The sequence below is a fragment of the Elephantulus edwardii genome, unplaced genomic scaffold (genome assembly GCF_000299155.1).
Source record: "Elephantulus edwardii isolate Elephantulus edwardi_28Jun2011 unplaced genomic scaffold, EleEdw1.0 scaffold00082, whole genome shotgun sequence".
Taxonomy (NCBI): Eukaryota; Metazoa; Chordata; class Mammalia; order Macroscelidea; family Macroscelididae; genus Elephantulus; species Elephantulus edwardii.
This window is the reverse complement of record NW_006399832.1, coordinates 9939676-9954346: the sequence shown is the minus strand read 5'-3', so window position 1 is coordinate 9954346 and position 14671 is coordinate 9939676.

Sequence of the window (14671 nt, the reverse complement as noted above, 5' to 3'; positions counted from 1 at the left end):
GCAAATAGTACAACCAGGTTCCTGACCTGGAGTAGTTTCTGTCCAGGGGAGTGTCAGGCAGCTCCCACCCCAGCACATTAATGTGCTGGCCCTGGTAATGAATCTCTTACCTGATAGGAGCACCCTCTTTGTAACTCTATTGTCCTCTTTGGTCCGTATATTTACCCTACAGCGTCCAGTTGTCTCACCTGATGTAGTTTCCCTTCCAGGAAGTTACAGGCCCCTTGCTCCCCAGCACCATAATGTGCTGGCTCTGGAAGTGAGACTCTCACCTAATTGAAACCCCCTCTCCTGAAGTCTATTATTTTCTTAGGTGTACAGAGTGAGATGACTTGTTTCCCAAACTGGAGTACCAGAGAGGTGGTAGGAAGCTTCTGCCCTAACAATTCAATGTGTTGGCTCCAGGAATGAGTCTCTTCCTTGCTTGCAGCCCCTGCTCCTAGAGTCAATTGTCCTTTTTGATCTTCAAAACAAATTAAAAAAAAAAAAACAACCATAACTTTTTATTGTGATCTGAATGAAAGTTTACGGAGCAGATAGTTTTTCATTCAATCATTCATGCACATTTTGATATTGATTGTAATTCCCACATAGAGATACCACTTTTCTCAGTTCCTTCTTGTTACTCTTATTTGTATTCATTCTGTCTTATCCCTTCTTTTTGCCTTCTAAGCATTACTCCTCAGAAAATTCTGCCCCTTTGATTGTGTATGATTGATTATTCTAAAGACTAAATACCTTCCTGGCTGTATCATTCACCTTATAGAACTTATTACTGTTTGGCTGAAAATTGTATCCTAGAATGAGATCAGTTAAAGATTCATTGGGTGACTATGGGTCATAGGGGTTTCATCAATCTCTTGTTTTTGTTGAGTGTTAATAAATTGACTATGATTCAGAACAACTCTCTGAACAACAGGTGCCCTATACTCCACCATCCTCCCTATCTGCCATGTTCAAGTTCATTGCTGCAGTTACTGTGTCATTTCATGTCATTGAAGGTCTTCCTCTCTTTCACTGTACCCTCAGCTTTCCCCAGAATGCTATCTTTTTTCCAAGAACTGGCCTTTCAGGATAATATACCCTAAGTATCTGAAACAAAAATTTCACTATGCTTACCTCAAAAGGCAGCCTGATTGAACTTCCTCCCACATAGACTTCTTTGTCCTTTGGTAGTCCACCATATATGTAATACTTTTTGTTAACACCACAATTCAAAAGCATAAGTTCTTCTTTGATCTTCTTTATTCAGAGTCCAACTTTCACATACATACACACATATATGTTGTTGTTGTTGTTATTGTTGTTGTTGCTAAGTGCTGTCAAGCTGCAGGCAACTCATAGTGACCCTATGAAGGAGAGTCCTCAATGCTTCAGTGTCTCTCATCCTCTCTCCAGACATATATGCATAGGAATTGAAAACATAATTACTTTGGTCAAACGTGTCTCAGTCTCTAAACTATCATTCTTCCATGTTATACTTTAAAGAGGCCCTGGATAAAGAGTTTGTTCAACGTAACAGGGTTTGGTTTTTTGGGGTTTTTTTTGTTTTTTTCTTTTTTCAGTACTTTATTATTTTCCTTCTCAAAATTTATAGAAGATGGGAGATGGCATCTCTATTTAGAATTCAATGCTTTCAATAACCATTTTTTTTTAATTTAGAAGTAACAGGGTTTTTTTAAAAAAAAAAATGTCTTGACTGTTTCTTCCATGTGTGCTGATTGTGGTTTTGAGCAAAATTGACAACTTCAGTTTTTCTCTGCATCCTCATTGATTTTCCTTGTTAGTCTATTTGTGAAGAATTGTATTTCCATGATATTGAAGTAGAAGTTTTATGATTTTGATGTTTATTCTACATTCCTTTTCCATTGTATACAGAACTTTCTGTTGTGACCCTTTGCAGAATGGGCAATGGTGATCACTGGACACCATCTAGTTAGGGTTTTGTTTGTTTGTTTGTTTGTTTGTTTGTTTCAAGATGAAGATTCTTCAGGTTCATTAATTCTATTATTACTGTGGAGTAGTTGCTTCCATGTGTCTTTGGTATCCTAATAGCTGCACCTTAGATGATCACTCTCAAGCTTTTAAAACCCTAGTCACAACTTTTTAAAGTAGCAATGTTTTGTCTTTATTGGCTATGTTATGCCAATTGACCTTGATATCTCTCAAAACTGTGGTCCTGATTCTCCATGACCATAGATTTATCCCCATGTAATGTACGGTTGTGATTAAGAAGTTGACATAAATTTACCACCAGTTGGCTCTATTTTATACATGGGTATATTTACCTCACATACAAATATTCACATAAAACATCATCTGCTAAACCAAAATGTATGGTCACAGGTGTTGTCCCTTTCACTTGCCCACATATGTTCTCGCCTGTCTGCCTCTGCATCTACTCTAGGTCAGTGCTTGCTATCACTGATAATGAAGAATTGTATACATAACAGGATTTATCTTTATTGCCAACTCAAAGCACCTTATAATGATATCTTTAAAAACAATTTGTGACAGAAGCCTTCAAAATAATTTCTAGATCTGTTTAATACAGTCTCTACAAAGTAACAAGTGAGCTCACTCTAAAATAAAAACCTAATCATTTCAAATCCTTTTCTAAAATCCTCCCAGTTTCCCAGACTTCCCGTAAAACTCAAGCTCCACACTAGTATGGCATATACTCTTCCTTTCCGTACTTCACCATCCATTTTTACACTCCAACTCCCACCCTATGTTCCTGGTATTATGAATCATTTTCAGTTCCCAGAATCCCAGGCTTTCTCTTGTTGCCCTGCTTTATTTATGTAAAATATGTAAATATCTGGAACACTGTTTTATCTGGAACACTCTTCCTCTCCTGTCCTACTGTAAACTTTATTTTGTCCTCAAAGCTGATCTCATTCTTCTCCAGACAGCGTTCCTTAGCTTTACCAACATGCCTTAGGCTTCCCTTTGCTATCTTCTCACCGTACTGATTCATACTTGCAAGGACAGGAGCTTTTATCACACCACATTTTTATGTCTTTTTATGTAAAATGGAGTGATTTTATTTTGTTCTGAATTATATGAAACTTTGCTGTTGGAGTTTTTATATGCTGTCAAGTCACCTGCGAGTCATAGTGACCCTATGAAATCAGCTCTGAGCCAGTCTCACTAATTCTGACACACCTATCCACATTGCCCTAGTTAATGTATCAGTACATCTCATCTGGGACCTTACTCTCCTGAGCTGTCCATCCACCCTTTCAATGATGGTGTCCTTCTCCAAGGATCAGTCCCTCCTGTCCACATGCCCAAAGCATGTGAGATGGAGCTCCAAAATCCTAGCCTCCAAGAAGAAATTTGATTTCACCCCTCCAAAAACCTCTTTGGGTTTTTCGTGGTACATGATATGTATGTTCAAGACTCTTCTCTAGCACCACAACTGAAAGGCATTAATTCTTCTTCTGTCATCCTTAGTCGTTGTCTAGCTATATACTCTGTGAAATTAATCAACCAAATTCTGTAAATACATTCCTGCTTTCCTATTATCCCTGAAGATTATTTTCTTCTTTTTGCCTGCAGTCTTTTGCAAGACCTTTGAGTAGTTTTGTGCCAAAGGCCCTTTTGCAGGTTTTCATAGCAACAACCAGGCTTAAAGGCAATTCAACTTTGTTTCATCCAATTTCTGTGTCTATTTTCATTCTGTGATGGTGCTTATTCTTTCTACTAAGCGTGCTGTTGTTGCTGTTGTTGTTGTTGTTATGTGCCATCGAGTCGTTTGTGACTCATAGTGACCCTATGTACAAGAGTCCTAAATGCCGTTCTATCCTGTGCCAATCTCGCTGTCTCAAACACATTCATTCCCACTACTCCACTCACAGAATCGATCCATCTCATCGAGGGTCTTCCTCGCTGTCCATCCACTCTCCCAAACATGATGTCCCTCTCCAAGGACCAGTTCCTCCTTGCAACATATCCAAAGTATGTCAGACAAAGCTTCAGAATCCTTGACTCCAGGGAACATTCTGGCTTCACGCTCTCCAGAACAAACCTGTTTGTTCTCCTAGCAGTCCATGGTATATTCAACGCTCTTCTCCAGCACCACAACTCAAAGACATCAATTCTCCTTCTATCATCCCTATTCACTGTCCAACTCTCCGATGCATAGCACATAATTGCAAAGACCATAGCCTGGATCAGGCACACATTAGTCTCCAGCCTGATGTCATTGTACTTCAGTACTCTTGAGAGGTCCCTCACAGCTGACTTTCCCAATGCAATTCATCTCCTGATTTCCTGGCTGCTGTTACCAAGAGTGTTGACTGTGGAGCCAAGCAAACTAAAACTGTTAACTATCTCAGTCTCTTCACCATCCATACTGATGCTGCCAATTGGCCCAGTGGTGAGAATCTTTGTTTTCTTGATATTGAGCTTCAATCCATACTGAAGACTGCAGTCCTTGACCTGCAGCAAACGATTCAGGTCCTCCTCAGTTTCAGCAAGCAGGATTGTGTCATCTGCATAACGCATGAGCCCTTAATTTCTAACCTTCTGAAATGACACATACCATGAGGTCATTTTGTCTATGTAAAGTTGTACAGCTTCACTTGGTATAAACTTTGCTCGTATTACCCTCTTGCTTCTCTTCTCTCTTTGCTCAGTCATATCTGAGTCAAACTTACCTTCTATTCTCCAACTTCTAAGAGCTCTCTGAAAGTTTGCTTCATTCACCTCATCTGCTCTGTATGTTAGTCTATAATATTCTTGTCACAATTTCAATTTCCAAAGGGGGGGAAAGCTCCAATAAATATAAAATGAGAAAGGTTAATAAATAGTAAAATTTCTTCATGTTTCAATAAGAAAATGTAAGTCCAGCAATACTTTGGACCAAGTTTGCAATCACCTAAAATAGGAGAAAGTTATTGAAAAATTCACTGAGAAATGAGCAAAGAAAATAGAAGTAGACTTCAACTATGTTAAATATGCTTCTATTTTATAGGAACTGATAACTTATCTCTCGGATTTAAAACATGAACTTTAGACATAACAGTCTCTGTGTTTTATAACCTCTGGGCTATAAATTAATAGATACACATCTGCTCTGCTTTGTGAAACTTTTCTCTTGGCAGACAGAAGAAGAGTTCAGCACACACAAAGTTATTTCTTAAAGTTTGACACAGTGGAAGTAAAGATTGCAACAGAAGTACCTTACCTGCCAAAAACTTAGTGAATTCACAAATTTCCCCGATGGCTTCTGTTCTTGCTCGATTTCTAAACAGCCAGATCCTGAAAGAAGCAACATACTACCTAAAAATAGACCCTGAGGACAATATAGAGATGTATTTTTTAACAACTGACATGAAATTTTATGTGCATGGACATTTTGTTTCTCCTTTCCTGTTGAACACAACCTATACATAAAAGAATTTTTTTCCTTTCCACATCACACTTTGCACTGACATAATCTCTGAATTAGGCAGTCATTGTTCTCTAGGGACTTAATTTGGGACATTAGTGGGGACAGTGCTCAGTTTGTCAATGAAGTACAGAAAAATGAAAGATACAGAAGAGCTGTAAGACAGAAATCAACGTCAAGATTTTGAGGAGATTCTGAACTCCTATATGAGAGACCTACATTAACTTTTTCAGATGAAAAAGAAATGACCTTGACAACAGCAAATTCTTGGCAAGAACAAGGGATTATTTTTTTAAAGCTACAGGGAAAAATATTTTTATGAGAATAATTGATTTAGGATAAAAGGACTGTGAATTTAAATTATTCAAGCAAAAGGCTGTAATCCTGTTGTATTGGTTGGGGGAAGTCACAAAAGTAATTTTAGAAAATAATTTCTAATTTTGTTTCTAATAATATATAACTATAGAATTGCAGAAACATTCTGTTTTGAGAAACATTCTTTTGAATGTTTATTTTATTTCAACAAAAGTAAGAGAAATATCTAGGGTTGAAATGAAGAGAAAAATAAAAACCAGAGCAGTAATCCTTGTAAATTTAGATTTTTAACATCTGTTTCTAGCCGGGAGCTCTGGTGGTAAGGAGTTGCTCTGCCAACCAAAAGGCAGGTGATTCAGATCCACGAGCTACTCATCAAGAACAATATGGGTAATCTCTTCCCATGTAATTTACAGCCTCTGGTCAGCTATTAGCTCTGACTCAAGAGCATGTAACAATATGGAAATTAAAAGGTAATGGAATTAAAACCTTCAAATGAATTTGGGTTATTTAAATATCTACACCTTTACAAAAAAATTCATCCCCTAACCTATCAAAATCACTTATAAATGTATCTGTTTTGGCCTGTGATAATATTAGTGAAATAATCTTCCCTGAAAATTTGCAACCATGCATGTAGTCATACTTGGAATTAAGGTTCAAATTTATGCTTCCTGTTTTGTCTAGGAATCCTCAACTGGGAAATAATATAGAAATTTGTCCAAAAATGATGGTATTTTGAGATATCAGAGATTTAAAAAAAAAAACACCAAAAAAACAAAACCACGAACCCTCTCCCTAAAGAACAACTCTTAACACAACTGATGCAAAATTCTTCAAGTGAAACCTTGTCTAAGATTACTTCTAAATAAAAGTGAAAAACCACTAAATAAACCATTATAAATTAAGAAGTAGTTATAGCCAACAGTGATATTAAATTCCCCAAACCCTAGATCACAGAACAATTACATAGAGACAGTCAAGGAGTTTTGTCCCCTAAGATATATGTCAAGTTGGTTAATCTATGATTCTTAGTATCATAGATTACTTACTACATGTTGTAAATTCTAAACTTTAAGATAGGTAAGATTAGAAGGAGTTATGTAATGATATATAATCATCTTCTTGGTATGATGTGATATGATGAGATGATTAATTGTAAGAGTGTTATGGTAGGGTTCAACATCCTTACGGAGGTCCTATCTCTGGATGTAAGGAGAGTTTCAGTGGGGTGTGGCCTGCATCGCCTTTTCCTTATGATAAAAGTTAAAATGAAAGGAAAGTGAACAGAGAAGAAGAAACCTTGGAAAATAAGCTGGGAGCAGAACATGTTCTTTGGATCCAGGTCCTGGAAAGCTCAATGACACGGGGAAAGGCCAAGATAAATGGAATCCCAATCATTCCTTGGAACTCCAGGGAATGTCAGGCCTATAGATTCTAAAAGGAGATAGAGGTTTTCCTCCAGAATCTACATGGAGTGAAAAAGCCTTCTCCTATAGCCCGCACTCTGAATTTGGACTTCTGGTCTCCAAGTTTGGCCACATTGAGGATGTAATCCATAGAGAACTGCATCACTAAACCAGAAGCCATCATCTCTACCAGTCAAATCCACTAGCTAATCCTTGAGAGATGGACACTCTCCTCCTGTCCTATTTAGAGTCTCCAAAATCCTGCAAAAGGTCAGTTATGAGTTACTTCTGACTCTACAAGAAGTTTGATATTTTTAAAGGGTTTTTTAAGCATAATAAAAGTCAAGAAAATAAATTTGTTTGTCAAAGCCCTCTGCTTTTGGTGTCTGTTAGAACCACACTAGACAACAAAGGCGAGAACTCTGGTGGCACAGTGGTAAGGGTTGCACTGCCAATTCAAAGGCACACTGTTCAAGTTACACCAGCTTCTCTGTGAGAGAAAGAGGGGAAATCTCCTTCCATATGATTTACAGCCTCCAAAAACAGTCTAAAGGGTCAGATATGAGTTGCTTCCCATTTCACAGAACATAGTAAAAATAAATTACTAGGATAATTCTATAAAATTAATATACTTTAAAAAAGCATGAAAGAGAAATAAAAATAAAATTAAAAACACACAAAGCAATATTTAAAAAGGAAGGGTATATTTGAAAGAGAAATGAAAAGTAATTTCTAGAAATTAAAAGTAAAGACATTAAACTTAAAGGCTCCACCATGGATGACTCAAACTGAGGAAAGAATTGCCAAACTGGAAAAAAATGTGAAGAAACACTCCTAACACAGCACAGAGAAAGAAATGAAATTTATGAGAGGTTAAGAGACATGAAGGCAGTAATGATAAGATCCAACATTAAAAAAAGCATCATTGTAGAAAGAAAGCTGTTGTTGTTGTTATGTACCGCCGAGTCATTTGCAACTCATAGAGACCCTATGTACAACAGCTCTAAACCCTGCTCTATCTTGTGCCAATTGCATTGCCTCTGACACATCCATCCCTATTACCCCAGTCACTGAATCAATCCACCTCATAAAGGGTCTTCCCATCCTGTGCTGTCCCTCCAACCCTACCAAGCATGATGTCCCTTTCCAAGGACCTGTCTCCCCTTACAACATGTCCAAAGTATGTCAGACAAAGCCCCAGAATCCTTGACTCCAAGGAGTAGCCTGGTTTAACCCTCTCTAGGATGAATCTGTTTGTTTTCCTGGCAGTCCAGGGTACTCTCAATACTCTTCTCCAGCACCACAGTCAAAGGCATCAATTCTCCTTCTGTCCTCCCTAGTCATTATCCAACTCTCTGATGCATAACAAGTGATTGCAAAGACCATGACCTGTATCAGGTGCGCCTTAGTCTCCAGGGTGACACCATTGCTCTTGAGTACTTTAGAGAGGTCCCTAACCGCAGACTTTTCCATCACAATACATTTTTTTTATTTCCTGGCTGCTGGTGCCTACAGGTACAAGCCCCAAGGCAGAGCCAAAATCTGTTGGGAGGCACAGAGGGGAGACTGGAAGCCACACAGGCATAAGTCGAGGCCAAGCAATAGAGAGGCGACTCGTGGCAATAGCTTCTGACACACTTCTGAAAGAAAGCTAGCAGACATAAAATATTTGAAATAATGGCTAAAAAGTAGAAAGGATGGGAATGAATCTCTTTAAAATTAAAAGCAAAGACTTATTTATGATGAAAGCAGTTTTCAAAATGGGAAAAGAGTCAAGAAGCTCTTGACCAAGTGCTCCAAGGAGCTATTGAGTTATACAGGAGATTAGTAATAACAAATACAAGTAAGGGATTACAAGAGTATCAATGATTGTTTTACATTTATAAAGTTGCAACTGCCAAACCTTTGCTGCACCACCTACCCAGGGATAGGCTACTTTTGTCAGGAATGTTATAGGTAACAGAATTTAGGCTGAATATGCATTACTAATAATGGGTGACTGGAATGCAAATTTGGAAACCAGTAAGAAGAATCAGTAGTCACAAAATATGGGCTTGGTGATAGAAGTGAGACTGAGGATAGAAATCTCTACAATCAATGATTTATTCATAGAAAATACCATTTAAAAGAAACATAAATGCAGGCTGTACACATGGATTTTACCTGATGGGATGCAAAGGAATCAGAATGATTACATCTATGGAAGGAACTGTTGAAGAAGTTCAATATAAGCAGCGAAAACTAGGCCAGTGCTGATTGTGGCTGACCATCAACTGCTCATATGCAAGTTCAAATTAAAGCTAACAAAGGCCAAATCATATCCACAGTAATAAAAATTTGACCTTGAATCTATACCCTATGAATTTAAAATAAACCTAGAAATAGATTTGAGGCCCTGAACACTAATGAACCAAGGCCAGATGAACTGTGGGAAGATATCAAGAATATAGTTCATGAAGAATGCAAAGATGTCAGAAGAGACAGTGAATATTGCGCTAGAGCACCAAGAAGCCAAAGCAAAGGGAAGAAATTAAGGAGCTAAATAGAAAATTTCACAGGGCAGCTTGGAAAGACAAGGCAAAATGTAATCATGAAATGTGCAAGGAGCTGGATTTGGAAAATCAAAAGGCCTGAACTCACTCAGCATTTCTTAAGCTGAAGGAACTAAAGAACAAATTCATACGACAAGTTGCATTCTTAAGGATGTTATGGGTAGAATATTGAATGATTCAGGAAGCGTTAAAAGAAGATGGAAGGAATATACAGAGTCACTATACCAAAAACAATTGGCTGACACAGAAGATTTTCAAGAAACAATATATAATTAAGAGGCAATGGTGATGAAGGAGGAAGTTCAGGCTGCTCTGAAGGACTTGGCAAAAAATAAAGCTACAGGAATTGATGCATTTCAACAAACAGATGCTACCCTGGACATGCTCACCAAGTTGTGCCAAGAAATCTGGAGAACAACTACTTGGCCAACTGAATGGAAGAGATCTATATTTGTTCCCATTCCAATAAAAGGTGACCCAACAGAGTGTGGAAACTATTGAACAATATCACTAATGTCACACACTTAACAAAATCCTGCTGATGATTATTCAGAAAACAACTGGAACAGTAGGTTGAAAGAGAACGGCCAGTAATACAAGCTGGATTTAGAAGAGGTCGTGGCACTAGAGATGTCATTGGCAATTTCAGACTTTTGGCAGAAAGCAAAGAGTATCAAAGGAATGTCTCTGTATTTCATTGACTATGTGAAGGTATCTGACTGTGTGGGTCACACATATTGTGGCTAACCTTGAGGAAAATGGGAATCCCAGAACACTTGATTGTGCTTGTGCGAAACCTATGCTTGGACCAGGAAGCAGTCTTCAGAACAGAGAAAAGAAACACTGCATGGTTCAAAATTAGGAAAGGAGTGTGTCAAGGATGAACCTTTCACCATACCGTTTCAATCTGTATGCAGACTAGATCATTTGGGAACCAGGGCTTTATGAGGAGGAATGTGGCATCAAGATTGGAGGAAGACTCATGAACAACTTATCTGCAAATGACACAATCTTGCTTGCTGAAATTGATGAAGACTTGAAGCACTTGCTGCTGATTTCAACACTCTTGGTACTTGTTATGAGTCTTTGAGTCAGCTATTACTCAGAACAATCCCTTGAACAATTCGCTGAACTTTACCCTATCCTGAACCAACTTCACAGATTCTGACACACCTAACCCCATTGTGAAAGTCACCATGTAAATCCATCTCATTCAGGATCATTTTCTCTTGCACTGATCTTCCACGTTTCCAAGCTTGATGTCCTTCTCCAAGGACTGTCCCCTCCTGAAAACACACCCAAAGTTTATAAAACAGAGCTTCAAAATTCATGCTTCAAAGAAGCAATCAGTTTGTTCCATGAATGTGAAATTTGGACAATGAAAAAGGATAGAGGAACAATTGCTGCCATTGAATTGTAGTGGTAGAATATTTAATACACAGCAAACTGCCAAAAGAATAAACAAATTTGTCTTGAAGGAATTAAAACCAGGGTGCTTTTTAGAGGCAAGGATGTTGCACCTTTATCTTACATACTTTGAGCTTTTCAGAAGACGTTATTCCTTGGGGGGGGGAAAGACATTAGAATTGGAAAAGTAGGGTGTCAGTGAGAGAAAGGAAGGCCCTGAAGAAGATAATTTGCCACAGTGACTGAAATAATGGGCTTTGGCATAGGAAATTCAAGGACATCTAGCAACAGCCTGCACACAGTGATACAAAGATGGGCTCAGAATCACAGCAGAGACTGAGGATGGCTCAGGAGGGCAAAGTTTCACTCTCTTACATACAAGGTCACAAGTCAGAGCCAATTCAGTGGCACCTAAAAATAACACAGATGCTGTATTCACAACAAAAGCATTCTATCATTGATTTTCTAGGAAAATAATTATTCTTGCTAGTAAAAAACTAAATATGGATATTACTAATCCTCCACGTCCTAAGTAAACTTCGATTTAAATTCCCTGTGGAGAGGTCAAAGAATTCAAGAAGCCAAAGTGGAAAGACAAGGACCACCTCTTAAGAGAAAAGAGAATCTATAGAGATTCCTTTGTAGAATCAGATAAATGTACTACAAAAAAGAACATTCAGGATACAATTCACTCACCCACTGCATCAGAGTGGGTTCCCACTTGTAACACTCCATCTTTGATTTTTCCAAGGCTGAAAATTGTATTAGGTGGAGTCTGTTGATTTTTCCCCTTAGAGCCAATGGTGGAGTCCAGCTATCAGAGATGTATAGCTTTTGCATTTCCAGCACAACACACAGAGCTCTTTTAATGATAACGAGAAATTCATTGTTATTGAGTCAGAACTGATGCCCCCAGCAGGTTTTCAGAGCTATAAATCCCACAGAAAGACATTACCCATTTTTGCTTGCAGAGTAGCAGATGGATTTGAAATGTTCCCCTTTGGAGTGATATATCAAACCCGTACCCAAAAAACCACCATAACTCACTCCATGCAATAAAGAGGGGAAAAAAATCTCTTCTGGAATAACTGTCACCAGACCTTTGTGAATTTACAATAAACTTGTTAATTTTTCAGCATTTGTTTTCTTAATTTCTTCTCATCCTTTTTTTTTCTTCTGTACTTATTTTCATCATTTCTCCACATTCATAGAGTTTCCAGAGGCAAGCTATTTGGGAAGAGGATGTCACCTAAAAACAACAACATAGAGAGAGCTCCGTTGGCCTAGTAGGTAGAAAGTTATGCTACCAAGCCAAAGGTGGGCCATTTTAATGTGTGGCCCTCAGGCCTGGCTTTAATTGTTTTTTGTCAAACCTTCTTCTAAGTGGCATAGCACTGGTCTGTCTATTTGCTGTACAGAGGTAAATTGTGATTGCTGTGATGTTAAACACTGTGACACTGATGATTCAAATGCATTAATGGTTCCCGATAGTGGGCAATGTTTGGTGGAGCTCCCTGATTAAAATAAGTTTGAAAGCAGAAGTAGCATCCACTTTCAAAATAGCTTGTCTCCAGAAAATCTATGAACATGGAGAAAAACAATGAAAGTTATACAAATATTCAGGGCTTGCTTTCTTTCATAGGGTTGCTATGAGTTGTCTATGACTCCATGGCACCTAACAACAGCTGAAACTTATTTTTAAGACATTTACCTGATTGGCTAAGTAGTAAACCATACCAGAAACAAAATAAACAATAGACAATTGATAAGTAAATGGTGCTTATTCCAGTTACATCAATTTTACTTAAGTCCTTAAACACAAAAGTCAATTTCATATCAGTCACTGATATTTTTATTTATTGCAGCCTTCCAGATATGAGAACAAGACAACCTCTTAATTTCTCTATCACTAGAAATCATAGAAATATATTCAATAGCCATCTAAGGGGTAGTTTCTGCTTGTGTATTTCTAACTTTCTCTTATTTAAACACCTATTAAGAGGAGTTGCTGGTTTAGTGATAGTTATTTTGCAACTAGATTCTCAATAAGAACATCTTCCCTAAAACTGCTTTTCCTTTTTGAACACACACACACAAAATGTTGATATTTTGCCCAACTGGCTATAGTTTCCTTCTGTGGGAATGCTGTGTTGTTAAACAGATGGAAATGTGCAACAGTCAGTTTCCTTATAGCACTTGGCCTCTCAGATCAGAGAGCAAGGCTTTCCATGGCAGTGCTAGCAATGTGGACATTAAATTCAGCATGCTTCAAATCTCAAAGTGTCAAAGACAAGTGTAAGGGAAAAATAACAAGCCCAGCAATTCTGAATTCTCCGTTTTGTCCACAACCACAATAAGGCCTCTGACGAGGCAGAGTAAGAGACAGGAAAATTTTACTGAGTGAACTAACTCAGTCTCATGAGGACAAATAGTGCATAAGAGTATTATTGTAAAAATAAAGAGATAACTAGTAAAACAGGTATGGGGATCTAAAGGAGAAGGAAGTGGAAGGACAAGAGTGAGGAATGGTAAGGACAAAGTCACAGAGTTGCACAATTTGATAATGGAAGGAGGGGGTAAGTAAAATGGGAAAGAACTTGCAGGGATCTGAAAAGACAGGGTAATGGTGGGTATAGACAAGTGGTGATTAATAATAGAAAACATAATGAATGGGACTAATTGTATGAAACACAAGGTGAATGAAGAGCAGCATTAAACACAATGTATACGATCTTTATAAGCAAATCAATATAAAATATTTTTTTAAAAAAGCTTATTCAATGTTTCACCCCTCACTCAGTGAGAGTTTTCTAGAACACATATAGACTGCCAAGGATATGAACTCTGTGAAATTGCAGGTCACACATCTTCTGAGGGTTGGCTATATATTTTCTGTCCCATGATTCAGCAGGCAAGGTCCAGGGGGCTGTGGTCAATTTCACTGGCAGCCATTACCTGATTACAACAGTTGATGCCAAATACTACATCCCTTCCATGTGTGTTAGCTGGGAAGTCCCCTTGATATCAGTCTTCAGACCTCCATGGAGAAAGAAGCAGTGAGAGTTGACTGATACACCCAAAGAATGGTGAATGGAGGGTTTGCAAGTAGATAAGGCTTTCAGAGCACCACTTCTGCTCACGCTTCTGTCAAGTTTAGCTACAAAAAGCTGAAGGCGTGCCTTGTTAATTAAAACAGAAAAAAAAACCCAATTCAATTATTTGCCACTAGGTATGAACTGACTCTTGCCAAAGCCTTCACTGTATTTCTGGAGCTGTAAATTCTACCAGAGGGAGGAGACTGTCCCGTCTTTCTCCTGCTGAGCCAATGGTGAGTTAAACTACCAAAAAGGCATGGCCTCTGGGTTAGCAAAAAAGTTTCCTATTGACTGATATTGTTGTGTACCACTGAGTTCCATTCCATGTACCAATCACTAGGGTCTGCTTACAGGTGATCCTCCTCCCTTGTGTTTCCATACTTGATGGTTCTACCTAGGTTGCCCTTTTTGTTAATCTGCGTGTGTTCTGTTGTGCATAGGGTTTTCAGAGGCCTGCTATTTCAGAAGTGGGTGGCCAATCCTTCATGAATGAAG